Source organism: Vulpes lagopus, chromosome 11 (assembly GCF_018345385.1).
Source record: "Vulpes lagopus strain Blue_001 chromosome 11, ASM1834538v1, whole genome shotgun sequence".
NCBI lineage: Eukaryota > Metazoa > Chordata > Mammalia > Carnivora > Canidae > Vulpes > Vulpes lagopus.
In genome coordinates this window covers 18,851,556-18,871,846 of record NC_054834.1, presented here as the reverse complement: position 1 = coordinate 18,871,846, position 20,291 = coordinate 18,851,556, and the positions used below count along the sequence as shown (strand labels likewise).

At 35.1% G+C, this 20,291-nt stretch overlaps 1 protein-coding gene across 9 annotated transcripts in view; it reads left to right on the top strand.

The window, feature by feature from the left end:
• MAGI2 (membrane associated guanylate kinase, WW and PDZ domain containing 2) overlaps positions 1 to 20,291 on the top strand; it is a 1,339,556-nt gene that overhangs the window by 381,144 nt on the left and 938,121 nt on the right. The window lies entirely within an intron of this gene.

The following is a 20,291-nucleotide window of genomic DNA, read 5'->3' as shown; positions in this document are numbered from 1 at the left end:
TGGCCAGAAAAGACTTGTGATTTTCATGCTGCAAAACTTATCTTACTCCTTAAATTAGTATTGAGAAATGTTAATTCTAGTTCAGAATGTTGATTTAGAATGAATCATACGTGGGGTAGAACTCCATGCTGGGAGACAGGGGAATGCAAATTAAATCTATTAGCTGAAACAGCTATTTTGTAAATAGAATCTACACTGTAACTCCCAACCTCATCTCTGGTTTGCAGCAGGGGAGCCTCACGAGTGCAAAGAAACTTATGGATTGAAGAGTAAAGATAAGTGTTCTGTAAGTCTTAGAAAGAGGTAATATTGAGTGTTGGATACAAATTTCTTATATGCAACCTATAGAAGTCCACAAAACAACAATCCCTAATTATGAGATAATAATAATCCTTCAAAAGAGAGGATTTGGTCAAATGATAAAATTCATACATCAACCTTTTTAGTACCTGTTTCATTTTATTTAATAATCTTCTATTAACTTTAGGGCAACTTAAAGACTTCTCAAGTCAGGTCCTAGATCCTGAATAGATATCAAAATCTTTTTCCTTCAAGTTTTATGACCCCCAGAGACTCTACAGTCTTTCCAGAAACTCTGTGGGTGTTATGTGTATTCCTTTTGTTTTAGTGCTGCTCTGAATTTTAATAAACTCAAAGCTATGGGCTCTGAAAAGTCGCTATTAAAAAAATAAAAACTGGCTAGGATAAATAAAACAAACAAACCACACACACACACATACACATAATTGCAGGGAGAAGGTATTGAATTACCAGAACTATGTAAAAAGTAGAGATTATGGATGATTATACCAAAATGTTGAAAATACAGAGAGAAGTGAATTGGAAGGTCAGTACCGAGGCCTTTTCACCTGTGCACATCCTAGGAGGGGTAGACTTTCACCATTGTTAACACTGAATGTTCATCAAAATAAAAATGCCAGGGCACCACTATCACATATTCTTAAATGACAGTGCTTACTGATTGACATCTTGTCAGTCCAAATGTTACCTCTGTCAGTTTGTGTTAGTGAAGAGAATAGAATTTTGCGCTCTTGCTTTAAAACTAGAAGTTGAGAAAAGTGCATTCTTAAACTTGTAAGTTTGACATTAGAGTGATGGCCAGAAGAAGATGGATTAAAGTAAGTGACTGAACTATTTATAAGGTAACGGGTGGACGCATTTTTAAAGCTGTGATGTTGTCAGTGCAGCCATGTGCATTTATCTTTTGTGACATGAAAGAAAGGAGATCTGAAATACTGAATAAAGAATCCAGGCACTTTATTATGTTTAAAAGCTGAGGGAAATAGATAAGAGGCTGACATTCAGGAATACTTGTAGTCCTTGCTAAGGCGATGACATAAATAAGAAATCTTAATTAAATATGAAGATAATAGGAGTAAATTTTGCATTAGTTAATTAACTTCTTAAATAAGTCATCTCTCCTTAGAGTACCAAAGAAATGAAGGAAAAATAAATATAAGGGTAAAATAACTAGGCTTATGCGAGTAAACATAAAGAGTTTTGTGATACGGTTTCAGTACAAGGTCATAAATTCAATTAGAAGTCCTTGAATAGCTCCTATAAAGGAGATGATTAGAAATTCAATGAATCTGAATATTATAATCAATTATTCTTTGAATTTGTAACCACCACTCTTAATAGCCAATTCCAGTAATACTATTCACTGTAACTGCATAAAAGTGAAGAAAGATCTAAGATAAAAATGAGTCTGATTTATATTATCTATAATCACTTTTAAGCTGATGAATTGGACCTGGACAATCCACCATCTTCACTTAGTATATCTTTTAATAAAATGTTCAGACATATTCAGAGTGCATAACAAAAATGCGTCAGTTGTGTGAAAAATCCTGGCTTTTTTTAGAAACTTAGGTGTGTGTCCAGCATATCTATTGACCTTGAGTATGGAGTGACATTTGTTACATATTTTCTTGAGTCCAAAAGTTCTCATTGGTTTTCATGTCTCCAGCACTGTGAAAGGACAAGATATTAGTAAGGCGCATGTCACTGCTCTTACAAATGCATACATTAGTATATAGACCTCTTGTGTAATCTGTTAATGGCACCAGGAATAGGTTCTCAATGACTCCATGGAAAAAAAAGGAAGTCAACTTGTAAATATGTAAGGGTGGCTTAACTTTTTACAAGGAAAGACTGAACTGGGTAAGTCTGCTTGCTACCACCACAGTACTGCACCACCAATAACTACAACTGGGAGGAAAGGAGGAGTCTTGGAGCTAGATTTCCTTGGTGTCTAGTGAATAAGACACTAAGGGTTCTGGGTTGAGAGCTCCAGAGACACCATAACCTCTAGTCTAGTGAATAAGACACTAAGGGTTCTGGGTTGAGAGCTCCAGAGACACCATAACCTCACATACCCCTAGACACAGCCAATTTGAGTTGTGACCAACTCGGCTCCTGTATCCCTCTCTGAAGGAAATCTGGGTCCAACTGCTGGTTGATTTCCAAGCTAAGTGGGAGAGGGAGGTGGTCAGTCCAGGTCTTTACTGGGCCTTAAATACAGATAATATAAAATCCCATCAGTCTGTTCCCTGCCACATAAACAACAATTGACTGCATTTAGCCTTTTATTTTGCTTCCCCAGAACCACATCTCAGGGCCTAATTCTTCAAAAATATATTTTTTGAAGCCATATCCCTAAGTCATGGAAGGCAGGACCTGGTCACAGAAATAGGATTGTTGGACATGTAGTGAAAATGAGTGTACACTCTTCTGCATATGCACACAGAAGCTTCCATGATATCAGTTCTTCATTCTTTGAAACTGAATCAGGGAGAAAAGATCCTTATGAACTAACTCTTGGTATTTTCCTTAAAACATAAGCCAGTCACGTAATTTATATCCATTAAAGACCTCAATTTGTACCTAAATATGTGTCATTTAGTTGCTAGTTGCACAATTTATTGGAGGTAGGGAGTAAAAGAGGATCCCAGTGTTCTAAAATGAGAGTTATTTTAAACATAAATACTGTAAATGAAATTTCCTACTATTAGATTTCAGGCTGAATAGGATTTTTATGTAATGAAACATCAGGAGATATGAGTATATAATGATGAGACAAAACTGTTGTAATCTGCAGTGTGCTAAAGACTAGGAAAAAATACAGATAAAGGACTCAAAAGAGCTTAGAACATCCATGAAATGGAATTTCAGTTACCTTAATAGTACACAAAAGACTATTTCAGAAACACTAAGCTAGCAGCATCTATTTAGAGATTAGACAAGTTTGTTTCATTGTAACATGCTAAGTATACAAAGTTAAGGCAGCCTGTATTGTTCTTTGGGTAATATACATTCAAAAAAAGAAATATTAATAAAGGAATTTAATGGAATTTATACAGAAAAAAATGTTGGACTAATTTTAAAGTGTTTAAAAGTACAAATAGGGTATTTGGTTTTAATAATCTATTGAACATAATAAAGATTGCATATAGTTAACTCGAGTCTAATCAACCATGATTAAATTGACTATGCTTCTTAACTATGAGAAAAAGTAACTACTTTCATTTACTGATGAAATTTTGGTCTTTTCTATCCTTAATATTTATTAGAGGCACAAATTAGTTTTCAAGGCAGGTATGAGCACAGATATAAATTTTAGATGCCTTTTCCCATTACCACATGCCATGAAGAAGAACTTCAATGAACAATTTAGAAGTTTCAAAATGAAATGGAAGATAGTTAAAATTAAAGTTCTCTCCCAAGTTCATACTTTGTCATTTGGTGAGATGGTTTTATTGGGAAATATTTTAAATTTATTTGAAGCCAAAAGAAATACCAGCATATACCAAGTAAAAGACAAAAATCAATAAAACCAAAGGTCTAAAACTATTCCATAAAAAAGTGAAAATGAAAAACATAGATTTAAGATATGAAAAAAATTACTTTTATGGAAGAGCTGATTCAGGTGTAACTCATAATGATGTTTCTACATATTTAAGCACTTTAAGTTAGTATAAACTAAGCCATGTTATTTTTTTTTTTGCTTTTTTTTTTTAAAGCCATGTTAAAAAGAAGCACTATCAAGAACAAAAGTATAAAATTTTTAATATTTTGAATTTTCTGTTTTGTTAAATTTTTCATGGAGAAGCACATAGAAGCAGGCCTTAAAAGTCATGGGAACTGTTTCCTTCTAAGAAGAGCAGTTACCAACACTCCATAAGGTATAGCTATGCAAGAGATCAACATCCTGTTCTAATTAGATAGGGCTATGGTCAGAGAGGGCTATTGGAGAGAAGCTAATGAACACATATTTATTCAAAAGTCTGAAATTTTTTTGAAAAGTCTTAAATTAGAGCAAAACTTTCTAGTATAGTGCATGGGAATTAAATAATTAAATTGAAATTAAATAATTTTAATTCTTAAGCACACACCAGTACTTTTAAAGCCTATAAAAACATCTGTTAATATTAAACAAAGCAGTATGTTTTTGTGGGCATGAATGAATCTTTCTAATTACTTGTAATTTTCATCATTAAAGTATAGTAAGAAAAGAGTGACATCAACCTGTGGGTTATACTACCAAAAAATACATATATTCTTCCAATGACATGAAATTCTGTTGTTGAAAGTGATCAAGAACATTATTAAGTACTCCTAATACCTTTAAGCAAAATAGGCCCATGTGCTGGAACAGTAGGTTGAATCCTGCAGGCACAGAACTAGAGATATCAGATCCAACTGAATTTTAAAGCAACGTATAGCAACAGATGTATATTATATATGTGTTTCAACCTTAGCCATATTACTTCAAATAAGAATCATCAATTTAGAAGCTCTTTTTTAAAGTTGCTTTTAGAGTATGAATCATGTTCTTTTGCAATTATTTCTGAATCAAGTTGCCAGAGTTTTGTTCTTTGAAATGAATTTTATTTTTTTAAACAGCCTAATTATATTTGGTGCTAAATGTCGAGAATAGGGTTATTAGAGAATACATATGGTTATTGGCGTTATGGACCAAAGGAGGAGGAAATCTATAAACAAATGAAGCTAAATTTCTTGAGAGATTTATAAATGGCCCTGGAAAGCTAGCTCAAAAGAAAAATTTCAAATGTTTCTGAGCTGTAGCAAATACTTGAAAGAATTATTTCTATTCATTTACTCATTCAGATGTATGCCTGGGTGGTACATTTATTAAAAATGTGTTATTACTTTACAGAAAGCTGTGTTTACTCTCTGCCTGTTATCACTGAGAGTAGTAAGATCTAGTTTCATGTCATATACATGAAAGTACAGTACATTTTCCTTTTCTTTTTTTGCATTGAACAAAATGAATGCATCTTTCCTGTATAGTAGCATTCATGGGGTTGTTTGATAGAATATTCTACAGGAGAGAAAAGGCTTCAAAATGTCACTTAAATGGGAAATCAAGAAACATTAGAAGCGATTGTATCGATTTATCCATTTGAAGGCACAGGACAGAGTGTTTGAATAAAGGCATGCACCTGGCACAAAAAAAAGCAACAAACACCAACAGTGAACAACCTTACTGATCTTCCAAACCATAAAAAATTCCCTTTGCCCTCATTTGATCAACTTTTTGTGTATGTGGCTGTGACCCAATCTTTCCTCTTGATTTTTCTCTTCTGGTTTGTATTTCTTTCTTTCCTTTTTCCAAGAGGGTGGCTCCTCACAGGAAACCCGGGTTTGTGGACCACGGGTAAGTAGGCAGATGGTCCCAACACTCTGGGTTCCAGGGGCTCCAGCACCTGACCCAGGGAAGAATTGGAGAAGAGTGCTTGAAGCCTTTTTTTCCCCACCTCCAGAAAAGCCAGCAATCACAGTCAGTGGAAAACAGCTCATCTTCCATGGAGCCCAGAATCTTCTCCCTGCAGACTTCAAAACTATGACCCAGATGGATATAAGGAAGTCAACATATCGCATGCCACTGCAGTGTTTGAATAGAAAGAATGGAGATTCTGTCAGGTTCAGATCTTCTTAAGTTTCCAAAGTCCACTGACCAGCACATGGGCTGTTGGATGATTATGTAGCTGAAGGAAAGCAGTGGGCAGATGGCAAGGATACTGGTGTTCTTATGGGACGTTAAGGCTGTAAATTTGTAGTAGAACACTCAATTTCTGATTCAAATGCATCTGTCCAAATGAACGAGAAAGGAATACTAATTGTGGTCACTGATATTCTAATGCCTAGTGCACTAGTCAGAGTTATCCACACTCTGTAGTTTCACATTGTTAGAGCTTGGTGAGTAGCAATAACTCTTGGCTTTACTTATTTGGCAATATGGTACTGCAGAAAGAACACTCACCTAAGAATGAAGAGTGATTGCTTCTGGACTAGACTCTGCTACTAACTAAAGGACCTTGGAAAAAACCTTACCTTTTGGAGAAAGGGGAGAAGGAGTAGGGAATGAAAGAAATAACTCTAAGATGGTCCTTTCTATTCTAAAATGCTGTAGTTTTCTGATTCTACTGGCTTGTTTTTCTTTATATAATCATTATTCAAATCAGTTCATCAAATTGGCTTAAATTATTCTGAGTCTGGAATGCCCTTGATATTGAGCAGGTGTAAACAGCTTATGGAAACTGAAGATATATCAAATACAGCAGACACTTCAGGGAAAAATAAAGAGCTGGGTTTAAATTAAGTGCAGTTCTGGATAAAATCAGCCATGCGTGTACTTTCAGATTTTTCTATGAATGTCAAGTTAAGGATGCCATCATAAGTCTGATGTTCCTTGAAATCTGCCTTCACTATTCATGAAACTCTGAAATATGGTCCAGTTTTAGTAAGTGGATGGGAAAATAAACATAATGAGAAATACAAAGCTTTTAAAATTGCTCTCCTCCTTTGGAATATGTAATGAGTTGAGATGTGACATAAAGACTTCTGAAGCATGAGGTGTATTATTGTGAAAATGTGTAATTTTTATGATAAGATGTTTAACATGAAATATAGTGTCTTCTAATGTTAAACTTTAATAAATGTCACTTATGCAAGTGAATGGTGCTGGGTCGATGCCCAAATAGATCTAGCTAACAGGAGGCTAAATCAGTGCTCAGTGCATCCTTACAGCACAGTTGAGAAATTTAGGAGAGTCAGTAGAGTTTCTCACTCATGATAATTAGAAGATAAAAGTGAGGTAGGATTGATAATTGATTCGATTTAAAATGCCCATAAGAGGGACACCTGGGAGGCTCAGCGGTTGAGTGTCTACCTTCGGCTCAGGGTGTGATCTCAGAGTTCCAGGATCGAGTCCTACATTGGCTCCCTGTAGGGAACTGCTTCTCCCTTTGCCTCTGTCTGTGCCTCTGTCTCTGTCTCTGTCTCTCATAAATAAATAAATGATATCTTAAGAAAAAAAAAGCCCATAGAGCCTACCTTTGGTAGGGAAGTCAGATGTTTAGAATTGAATCAGTTTCCAGTTGGTTTCCCAGTTCCTGATCTGAGCTTTCTTACTTGAAAGCTGGGTTTCAGGAATATTGTTTTTTATGCACACAAATCCAGCAAGTATCTACACAAGCTTTGTCAGAATGAAGATAGAGTTTTACAACCCAGTTGTATACATAACTGATAACTCCTTAACTTGTCCTCCGACGAGAGGACTGAATTTGGTAGCTAATGCCATACTATATATCTGTGTCCTCTCTTATTTTAGGTAGAAATTCTGAATCATTTTCTCCTCCTCCTCCTCCTCATCTTCCTCCTCCTCCTCCTCCTCCTCCTCCTCTTCTTCTTCTTCTTCTTCTTCTTCTTCTTCTTCTTCTTCTTCTTCTTCTTCTTCTTCCTTTTTAGAAATTATTTATTTATTATTTGAGAGAATGAGAGTGAGAGAGCATAGGCAGGGGGAGCAGTAGAGGGAGTAGCGGAGGGAGTAGCAGAAGGAGAGACAGAAGCAGGCTCCTCGCTGAGCAGGGAGCCCCTTGCAGGACTCCATCCGGAATCAGGCCCAGAGCCCCAGAGCCAAAGGCAGATGCTTAACCAACTGAGTTACCCAGGTGCCCCCTTTTCTGTCCTTTTTGTCTGACACTGATGAAAAACTGTGCAGATCAGTAAAAGACCTAAATGTTTGTAGGAAAGCTGAGACTGCATGTCCTGAATCTCGTTCATCTTAGAATTCCCAATGAAGGAATGGTTGATAGGTGCCCAGGCGAGACAAGTCCTAGGTAATGGACTTCATGAACGTCAGCCAGAACAGGTCTTTAGATTGCAGCCATCATTTACAGAACACTTCCTATGTGCAAGAAATGTTTTTCATTCATTTTCATTTTTTTAAGATTTTATTTATTTATTCATGAGAGACACACAGAGAGAGGAAAAGACACAGGCAGAGAGAGAAGCAGGCTCCTTGCAGGGAGCCCTATGTGGGACTTGATCCTGGAACTCCAGGATCACATCTTGGGCCGAAGGCAGGTGCTAAACCGCTGAGCCACCCAGGCATCCCTCCTCTGCAGTTCTGAACAAATTTTGGGAGTCCCTAGAATGTAGAAGATGCTTAGATGTGTATCTATATTTTTTTACCTAATGTTTCCATAAAAGCAGAAAAAAATCAGGAAAATGCATAGTGAATTATATAAAACCTCTAAATCACACACTTATTCCCACAACTGCTATGTAGGAGCACCCCGTGGCATCAGTCCTACAAAGCCTTCAGAAAAACCCAGATCAGTAGCTGATTGATATTATTCAACGTTATTCAACAAAGGCATGCCCTCCTCTGTTCTTATCTGGAAGTAACCAAAACAGGAACAACTGTGTAATTTGCTTTAGAATTCATAACATTTTAATAATAAAAAAAAATGGCCCCTTCCTACTGAAAAGAAGCACTGCTTTGCCATCTCCGGATAGCTGGTGCTCTGCTGACTCAGCTGTCACTTGTAGCCCAGTACAGGGACAGATCTTCAGTACCCAAAGCCTCCGACTAGCTCTCTGAGCATAGTTCCATGATGAAACAAGTTGGCACAACTTGTTTGATCCCTTCACCAAGAACACATGGAATTGAGATATCCACATATGCTCACAGATCCTCTTTGGCTTCTGGGAAAATGCCCCAAATCTGACTAAAGTGATCCAGATTAATATGCACAGTAATATCTAGTATTCATAGAGCAACTTAAGTCATTAAGGAGACCATGAGTAGGCAGCCAGTGAGTGGGCAGCTTCTGTCAAACTTTCATCTCTTCTTATTGCTTTCTGTGTCGAAGAATTTGGTTGTTGTCTTTCTGTTCCATAAAGCAAACAGTATATAATGTGTAATTCAGGGTTTGGCAGGAAATAAAGCCATGCAAGGAAGAACCTATTTAGAAATTAGCTGTTTAGAAAATTGCTGTTAAAATTAGAGAAGAGCGTTGCAGGATAGATCCTCAGGAATAATACTCAAAATATATAGAACTTCCCTACCAGGGTAACTGCTACCTCTGAGGCCTGTTGCTATGATTCATGAAGCCAGAATTAAGAAATTACAACTGTGGCTGCAATCACTACTCCCTCTAACACTTAAGAATCTGGAAAATGGACATGGGGACCCTCCTACAGAAAACATTGTATCTCCAAAACCTTTGATGTGAAAGAAAAAAAAATTACCTTTAACCAACTTTCTTTTCCATGATAACCCAATAAACATATAGTATCAGTGTCTTAAATTTATTAAAGACCATTCTAAGTTTTAAATTCCTTTTTTGATGAATCTATAATCAAATACTAACAATATAAATAATTGTTATTAAATATTGATGAAAGATTTACAGTACATTTTTAAAGTAAGATGTTTACTTTTCTACTTACGCTCAAGCTCCTAATGACTGATTTATAGTATGCTAATCATAAAAAAGCTGCCAGGGAAATGTATTTGTTCTTTAGAAAACCAAGATACTGATGCATTATCAGTGTATTCTGGAATTGTTCTATCTACTTATAGCATGAGACATTAAAATGTGTGTAACAGTCTTTGTTCATTTTTTATTCACAACTTTATTATTAAAAAGTATGAATTTGACACTAACAAAATTTAGTTCATAATTATATTTCTCACATGAAAAAGCAATTGACAAAATTGCTTTCAGAGCATAATTTAAACTTGGAGCAAGAAAAGGGATCTTAATTAAAAGTGAGGAGTTGAATATATTATTTGAAGCACTACAGAAAATTAATTATATTTTGAAAGAAGATGCTTTCTGCACTAAGTGGCACAACATCTGTGATCGGACGTCAAAATTGGAAGCTTTTTGTAGGCCCCAACAACATTCTTTACCTCAGAGTTCATTAAGGAGTCTTTTGGTAGAATAAAATACATTTTAAAATGCACATACAAGGAAAACATAAGTACAATTTGGAGAACTTGAAGTTAAGCCAATATATTGACCTACCATGAGTTTTGGATAAAAGACATCTGGTTTCCTGATACAAACATAAAAAATTAATTTCAGTTATTCGGTAGGTTAAGTATTATTTTCATGCTGAATATGGTTATATTCATAAAAAGTTATTTCTAATTCATTAGTTGTAAAAAAGTATGATTGTTAATTTACAGTGTCATTAAGATAGATAATAACCTGTTAAATTTAAAGAGATTATAAGTTTATAAACTTTTATACACTGTAACTTATTTTAATTGAGTTTAACTGACATTGAGAGCTACTACTTACATATGGCCAGCTCAGTGCTGGAAATATAGAATGATGAAAACATGAGTCCTTTTTACTAGGAATATATCCTAACCACAAGTTCAAATACAGGTAAACAGATATTCTCATTTACAGATGAGTAAAGTGAATGTATACAAGTAACTAAGGTAAAATATTACCTTAGTAATTATAATATTGTATTATAATGGGAAATAATTATTTACAGAACCTAAGTTAATTCATCTTTAAATAGCAATAATGATGAGATTGCTGGACTTGGAGAAATAGACCAAGAAGGGCTGAACTCAACTGAACAATATGAACCCAATTTTGAGAACTCTGTTCTAATCTGCTCTTGTATATTCATACTTAAATTCGTAGTCATGATTTCTTGTGAAGGGGGAGAAGAAGAAGAAGAAGAAGAAAAGAAAGCAGGAATCAGAAGGAAAGAAAGAAAACCAAATATTATGGCAATCCCTGAAGAACTAAAGGTTTTTTTGGATTGCCCTGTGATGGTAAACTTAGTCACACTTACTAGTTAGAGGCATATATTTTTTACTGTGCAATATATCTAGATCCTTTAGAATCTGTGAACAAAGCCCTTAGATTGAGAAAAAAAGGATCCATTATTTCCTTAGTGGAAATCTGGTAGTAAATAGAGCTTGCGGTAGTTAGGGACTGATGTGATGGTCTCTTCCTGCCTGTGTTCCCAGGAAGCCTAGAGTTACATCAAGCATGTAGTCTATCAATCTGTGAGTGCTCCCTTCGTTACTAAGAAGAGAAATGAGGCTCATAAACTGAATAGCCCAAGATCATTTGGCTTATACATGGCAGATCCAAAGTGAAAACTTGGTTTTTCTCTTGATTGATATAGCTTTAGATATACACATATATATTTATTTATATCTACTATATAAAACACGACATATGTGCATGAGTATATACATATCTGTATCTCTATATAGTGATATATAGACCTCTCTCTCTCTATGTATATATATAGTCTCTTCCATCAGTAAAATAATAGGACATACACAACACCTGTGCAGGGGGGTGGGTATTATGTACATATTACAAATGGAAAATTGAAATTCAGTTCAAGATCACATATAGGTGATTAAAAAATACAATGTGTAGATTTTTAACCTGGTATGGGCTTATTTTCAAATATGCATATCCATTTTATCTATCTCATATTATTGTATAATTATTGCTATCTCTTATGTCTATCACATAATAGATGTTTAAAAGCCAACTTTTTTCTTCAAAATACTGTTTTATAAAAGTGAGGTTATTGTGAACTATAGCAGCCAGGGACAAAAGCCTTCAGGGAAAAGGCAAGCTTTATTAACCCAGCTTTGGAAACCAAGTGTAATTGAATAGGTAGCAGGAGCCAGAAGGGCATTCCAGATGAGGAGACTTTTGAAACTCTCCTAGCAATATGCAGGAGAAAAATAGAGGTGGAGTTTCTGTATTTCAAGGTATTGGGTGGTAAGTCAAGAGAAGTAAAGAAGGTGACAATTTAGAGTGCTATGAAGCAGATTAGAAAGTTTGAATTTTATTCTTTTTTACTGTTTGTATCATTTTAAAGCCTATCTAGACCAAACATCATCATTTAACATAACACAACGGGATCCCTGCGGGGAACCTGCTTTTCCCTCTGCCTACGTCTCTGCCTCTCTCTCTCTCTGTCTCTTATGAATAAAAAAATAAACAACATCTTTAAAACAAAAATAAATAAACTCAATTTATGTAGCTTAGTTAGTTCTGACTATGTCTGATCACAAATCAGTTTGTGTATGATATATTTTCTCATGGAGATTTGCTACCTGATTATATAAACTTCTTATGTATTTATTACAGAGATATGATATTTTAAACCATGTGAAAGTATTTTTTCGTTGTAAATTAGTAAATAAGCTTTCCATTTTGGTTATCATGCTTGTTATCAGTGTTTGATCTCCTTTAGTACAAACCAAAATGATTCTCTAGTTAGGGACTAGATTTTAGAACTTCGTGAATTAACTGAGAAAATTGCTTGCTGGAATTCAACCCAGTTTGGCCATCGTTAATTTAAGTGTTCAGTAAACATTTATTGGTTGGATGGATGGGTGGATGGATGGATGGATGAAAATAAAGAGAAAAATGTGTGATGTCAACTCAACTTTGAACGCATATAAAAATCTGTACAAATTACATGAATATAGGTAGATGATAGATAGATGATAGATAGATAGATGATAGATAGATAGATAGATAGATAGATAATAGATAGATAAACAAAAGATTGAGTGCAGAGTAGAGCAAGAAAGTCAACAGCAGATGAAATATTCTGTGGTTGCAATTTGGATCAGTGCAATCTGGGATGAGTGAGGAAACAGTGTATAGGCTGGAATAGTGGTATTGACAAGACTTCATGGGAGGCCCCAGCCAGTTGCTCAAGATCACACCACCAACACCACCCACCATCCTATGCAGAATAAGAGAATTTGGGGCATAAGTAAAAATAAATCTTAGAGTGAGATAAGTATGGAATCTAGGATGCAGGTGGAGGAGCACCTGTTGCTGAGAGCACATGGAAGGGTGAAAGGGTGCCTTCAGAATCAATTGCATACTAAGATCTTTATTCTTACTCTGGATACCAAGATGAATCTTAAATCTGTACTCTGTAACGTCTTTGAAAGGATTGCCTCTAGGATTTTCTTTTCTTCCTAACAACATTGCATGATCATGCCTTCCATCAACCCTGCAAAATAAAATGTTTCATGAACTTCATTCAGCAGCAACCAAGTAAATCAGAACACTTCCCTTGAGAACCTTGCACTTTTCCTACTAGTGTATGAAACATCACAGATAATTACAACCCAAAATATTTCTGTAATAAAAATATGACAGGTGGTTAATCCTTGACTAGCATAATGAAATTCGTCTAACAGTCAATTCTTTGGGGGAAAGGTAGTTTTTATTTACAGAAAGGATGAAAGTTGCAGCAAAACCGCTACTATTAAACAATATAATTAGCACTGATATAATTAATCTGGACATTTAGTCAACGAAATAAAATGTCCTGAGCTCTTTTTTTCCACTAGAACATTCTCTATTCAGATGTTCCTGCATTCTTAATACTGAACATAGTTGCAAATGAAAAAACAACAACAACAAAAAAAACCAAGCACCTATGCACATACACTACTGTAGAGTTATAGAACATTTTTTTTTCTCTGCTATTGATTTCCAATCTTGAAAGTAGGCTTCTGATTCACCTTGATCCAAATCAATTATTCTATGTCATCATCTATCTACTTAGGCCTTTTATCTTATTTTTTCTCCTAGTTTTAATCCATCCTTCTCCATATCTTGGCTTTAATGTGTACCTTGAGGCTGTGTCAAAATAGCTATCTTGAGAGAAAATGCCATGACCACTCTTAAGTGGTGATAGCACACTGGTCACTTCATTCGTAGCCATGGAGTGGTAGAGATTCCATGATAAATAAAGTGTGCTTTCAGCAACTGCCACATGAAATATCAACAAGTTGTAAAACTTTGTTCAAGTCTATTGATCTTCCTCTCTCAATGCTTCTAGCCAAGCTGTTGGAGACCAATTAAGCATTGGAGAAAAGTAAAATAACACAGGACTTTAATTAATGGGTCTAATTGCAAGATTAAGAGAGAGAATGAGCATGTTTCCAGGTATTTTTTACTTTTGTTCAAAATGAACTTTATACCTTGTAATAGTTGCTTTTTTCCTAGGCTTCTGCAGATTTGACAGCTATATTGCTGGTTTTATGCTAATGGTTACAATTTAGATCACCTAAAATAAAAGCTATCCAGATTTAATTAAACCAACTTGTTTTGCTTGGTTTGGGTTTAATTTTTTGGAAATAATCAGATTTCCATTGTGACAGTTCAGTGCAGAGCTCAACAGATACCATGAGTTTCTCTATGTTTTGCTCTCTTCTTTGTAGTTGGGCAGGACCATATGACTAGTTCTGGACATTGAATGTGACTGATGAAGTGATGAGCTGGTGCTCTTCCTCCGTCTCTCTTTTCCTGCTGCTGTGAACTTAATGGCCATATATTTTAATTAGTGTACCCATCACAATAATAGATTGTCCTGAGCAACAATAGACTTACACAAGCCAGACTAAAACTTGCAGAACTGGAGATTATACTAAGGTTTGGAAGTTCATTTGTTATGTTGAAGCATATAATGGAATTATTCTGACTACACAAATCAAAATGCCCTTTATATGAAAGTGAATCCTAGGACAAAATGTGTTAATTCCTTCTTCTGTGCTTGAAAATAAGTAAGGTATGCAAATTCTGCCCCTTGGCCATGTGTGTATATATCAAAAGTAAAAGAAATGAGTCAATATAAAGTATATATTATTGCATTGTTCATCAGTGCTCCAACTTGGCATGCTGGTTGTTTCTTTTATTAAAAATAATGAAGAAATGAAACAGTTTTTAATAAAATTCATATTGCTATTCTACTTTCTATAGTAAAAGAAACTTTCAAACATGATTAATGGGAAAAAAGAGGAGGAAATAATGATTCTATAGTGTTCTATGAAATTGTTGTCTAGTTTGCACTTTGAACCTGATCACTTTAATCACTTAGATAAATCTGTGACTCGGAATGTTGGTTCAGTATGGATTAAGGAAAAGTACCTCATTGTCCTTTATTCTGTAGTTAATGATAAACCTTAAAAATAAGATAATCATTTTTCAATTAGGTTCCATGCAGAGACTAGAAAGCATAGTTATCAACATGTACAGAACATAATCAGCATTATGTTATCTTATTTTAGCTGCATTACTGCTGTTAAATTGACATAATAGTCATTTATAAGCGGATGCTCTTCCCTGAAATCAGTAATTGCCTGAAAGATTTTAGCAATTAAAGTTGTATTCATTAGCACACCTATATCTATACTTTTTTCCAACTCATTAATATCATTCTCACTTTCCACTGCCTAAACTTATGAAGCCATACGAAGTTATAAAATAAAATTTTACCTCTTTGCCTTATTAGAGGAGGTACCACATTATTCATCCTGTGTTGACCTTCCTTATGAAAATCAATGTCCTCAAAGGTTCTACTTTGAGTGTTCTTTCAGTTTAATAACAAATGCTCCAGACTTCGGGGCTGTTCCTTTATTCCTTGCTCCAGGACATGCTTGCCTATAATCTTCAACCCAGAAGAACTGACCCAGCTGTGCATGGTTTCACCCTTCTCTGGCTCCTTGCTAGTATGACTCCTATGAATATGTTCTTGATTATCTTGTGTTACAGAAGGAGAAAAGGCGTAGTGAGGTATTAACTGATAAAGGAGCAAGACACAAAATTAGAGGACATGCAAAGCAGTAAACATGCCTCCTTAGTATGCGATAGCCAGTCTTATGGCAGAAAAATGGAGATTTGTGTGCACCTGGGCTTTAGTGCTGATTCTGTGGCTTTGGCTAAATCACTTTAAACGTAGTGGCCTTAGTTTGTCCACCTCTTGAGCAAGGACATTTCACATGTATAATTTTTGTTTTGTTTTGTTTTGTTTTTTAGCTCTAGGGAACTAGATTGAAAAAGAATAATTGGTTGGAATGGGAAGGGGTCAGAACAAACAGAATGATGGGTTTCATGGAGAAAGAGTGGACCAGTCTCCGGTGCATGGTCTTTCAAACTGACCAAATCAGAGCTCAAAGGGTTTTTGTTGTTTGGCTGTTCTTGTGTTTATTTAAAGAGAACTCATATTTAAATAGGTATATAATAGAGTGAGAGGTAAATAGAACAGTGAAAATAACCTTGATTCTCTACTTCTATTTTTCTTATATCCAGAAAAAGCATCATAATTTTATTTATGTTCTTCATGGTACTTGTAGGATTAATTAGTATTCATGCAAAAGTAATTTGAAAATGAAAAATGTCATTTAAGTACTAAGTGGTGTCGCTTCAGCTTTGGTTTCTTAAAATGCCTAAGTCTTCATTAGTAAGTGTCCTTTGATGTGTGTCACAGAATTTATAAAACCGTTCAATAACTGAACATTTGTGACAAAGTACAATCTGGAGAGAGTGTTTACTGTCATCACTAAGACTGATTGAGTTGAATGGAAAAGCATTATATGGAATCTTCTATAGGGATACCTTCATATAAGTATGGAACTGAATTAACAAAGATGGCCTTGCTATGTACAATGATTAACTATTCTACAAATCAGAATTAAATTAAAAGCAAACACATATCCAGCAGGCTGTCATAGCCTTTCCTAATTATCCTGCCATGACTTAAAAGATGAATATTTTATTTGGGGCACCAGGATTAAATTTAGAATTACATAGGGTCTCCTAGTGCTGTAGGCAAAAACAATCAGGTATAAATCAGATGGGGATTAAAAGTTTAGATTTGTTTGTTTTTAAGTTTGTTTAAACTAAACTACTAGTGAGCCATGATAAATGGTAATAATAATAATAAAGAAAAAATGCTTACCAAATGAAAAGGGACTGTCTTAACGGCCTGTGTTATTAAAATAACCTTCCTCAAATGGTGAAAACCTACATGTCCCACAGTTGGGTGGTACTCTGTTGTTTGATTTAACTTTTTTTTTTTTTTTTGCCATTCATAGGACATTGATAAACTAACTCAAACACTGGAATTTGATATTATAAATATTTTCTTTTAGGAATTATCTGTAGGTCAAAAATAATTTTCTCAAAGTGAGAATTCTACTAAACAGTATAATTGGGTCTACTAAATTAAGAGCATTTGATACTTTCAGTAGCTAAACAAATTAATAAATGTAGAAAAATATACTGAAGTAATAATGAAACCAAGAATATGGCATTATAATTTCCAAACATACTGGGAATAATGATTGAGGTAATTGCTACCTTAAAATTCATTTCTGAGAGTACTGACTTTTATGCTTCTAAAGAATAAATATTTGCAAGAGTAGAAATATATTGTTTAGAAATGATTATAAAAAGGAAGTAATAATTGTGTCTCTCTATGAAAAGGTTTTAGAATTTTAAAACTTCAGGGGTGTTTATATTTGCTATTTGAAAATTAAAAAGTACATTATTTTACTGCAGAGGAATAACACTTTATGAGTCAACATCCTTAATAGTAGAGCTATTTCCTACTTCTAATGAGTATAAAAAATATATAAATATAAGAGCCCATAAAGCCTAAATGATATAATAAATATATTCATCTGTTCCTTTGCAAACTTGTAAATCTTATATAAAAATGTAACATTGAAGGAAAAATTACTTTAACCTACAAACAACATACAAATGCAAAAATTACTTTTAAATATTAATTTCTGACATACATGAATCTAATTAAATACTTGGGAAAATTTGAAGTAATCTATAAATATATATGAAGTATAGAGACAGCAATTAATTTTGTAATTTCCATTTAGTAATTGCTCAGTAACTTTAAATGCAGAATGAAGCAAATTCTCATTCAGAAATTACCTTCCTAACTGATATCATTTGAACAGTAATCAGCTTTTAAAAGTAAAATAATTAAAAGGTAAGGTATTTATTAGAGAATCAAATGGTCCTTCAGGGAATTTGCAATGCAGAACTGGGTTTTTAGCCAGAAGAAAGGAGAAGAAAAGTACATGAAGTAAAATTGAAAATTGATTAAAGTCAAGCATTGTCTTAGAAAACAGAGTAAATTATGGGAGCAAATTGTAGTAATGATGAGAGTAACTAGAATGATTTCCTGGAATGCCTAGGACATAAAAATTAGCTGGGGGAACAAGGATGAGGCTAAGCAGAGAGGTCTAAAATTTGTGAGTATATTGTTTTCCTATTGCTGCTGTTAGAAATTACCACCGACTTAATGGCTTGAACAACATAAGTTTATTATCCTACATTCCAGGGGTCAGAAGTGCAAAAGAGGTTTCACTGTATAGAAATCATTCTGTTGGCAGGGCTGCGCTCCCTCCAGAGATTCTAGAGGAGAATCCATTTCCTTCCTTCCTTGTCCAGATTTAGAGGCTGCCTTCATTCTTCAGCTTATGCCCCTCCCTTCATTTACACAGCCAGAAGCACAGAGCATCATCAAATCTCTCTGGCTCTGACTCTCCTAACTCTCTTATGAGACTCATGTGGTTATGATTGAGCCCATCCAAAAATATCTAGGATAATCTTCCCACTTCAAGAGCCTTAATTTATTTTTTAAAGATATTTTTATTTATTTATTCATGACAGACACACAGAGAGAGGCAGAGACATAGGCAGAGGGAGAAGCAGGTTCCCCAAGGAGAGTCTGATGTGGGACTCCATCCTAGCACCCTGGGATCACACCCAGAGCCAAAGCCAGATGCTCAACCACTGAACCATCCAAGTGCCCCTCAAGAGTCTTAATTTAGTCAATCACATATGCAAGTCCCTTTTGCAAATGAACTGACATAGTCATAGGTTCTGGAGATTAGGATGTGAACACTTTTGCAGAGGTAGCATCATTCAGCTGTAAGGGTATAAATTGAAGTTGTCACAAAAGCCAGACATCAAGATCAGCAGCAGAACCCAGGAGAATATACTCAGGGAATCACAGTGTCTGTGGTTTTTATTGTCTCTGGACTTGCAAGTGGCTATCTTAACTGAAAGAGTTGCTGAATCCCACCAAGGTTGTCTGTAGCTTATCTTCCTCCATTCTCAACAATCATTCAGTCCCCGAGGTAAAAACTTTCCTGAGAAGACAGCTGACTTTACCTCCTCAACAGCCCTTTTCCTGTATTTTATTTAATCCTCTTCCTCCTCATTACTGTTATCATCATCTCCTATTATATTAAATGTTGACCATTTTTATGATGCCATTATCAAAACAGCAGCAGCAACTCCACAATGCCTACCTACCAAGGAGCGTAGAGAAAATCTGGTTGGAAGATTTCAATATTTATCTTGAGAATCCTCCAACCAGATTTTCATTGATTTATACACTCAGGAAATATTTATCAATATTTATTGATTTATACACTCAGGAAATATTTATTGAATGCTCACTGTGTGCCTAGTGCTATTCTAGGCCCTGGGGGTAAAACAGTTAAAGAGATGAAATTCTTGCCCTTGGGAAGCTTATGCTTTATTGGGGCAAAATAGACAATAAACAAGAATATACAGAATTTGGCAACTGAGGATCGGCGCTATGAAGAAAAATAACGTCAGGGATGGCAGGTTGCGTGTGTATGTGTGTGTATGTGTGTGTGTACAAGGGATATACATGTGTTTGTTCTATGTTAGAAAGGCTTAAAGATATCATGTCAGAGCAGAGACTGGATGGAAGGAAGAGAGAATGAAGTCATAATAATATCTAAAGGAAGGACCATCTAGGCAGAAAGGACGAAGCCCCAAAGTAGGACCAGACCTTCCTGTGATAGGTGTGTGTCATCAAGGTGGAGAAGACTAGACTTGCCAGATTTGCTGGAATGCAATTAATGGAAGGCCCAGGGAGTGGTGGAAGATGATGCTGGAGAAGGAGGGAGAGAGACAATATAGGGTGATATAAGCTATGAAGACATCGGATTTATGTTAGATGAAATGTGAAGCTAATTGGATAGTTTTGAACACAGGAATAATGTTATCTGCCCATGTTTTATGGAATAATTCTGGCTGTGGATAGAGAACAGTGAATAAGAGTAAGAGTGGAAACAGGGAGACCAG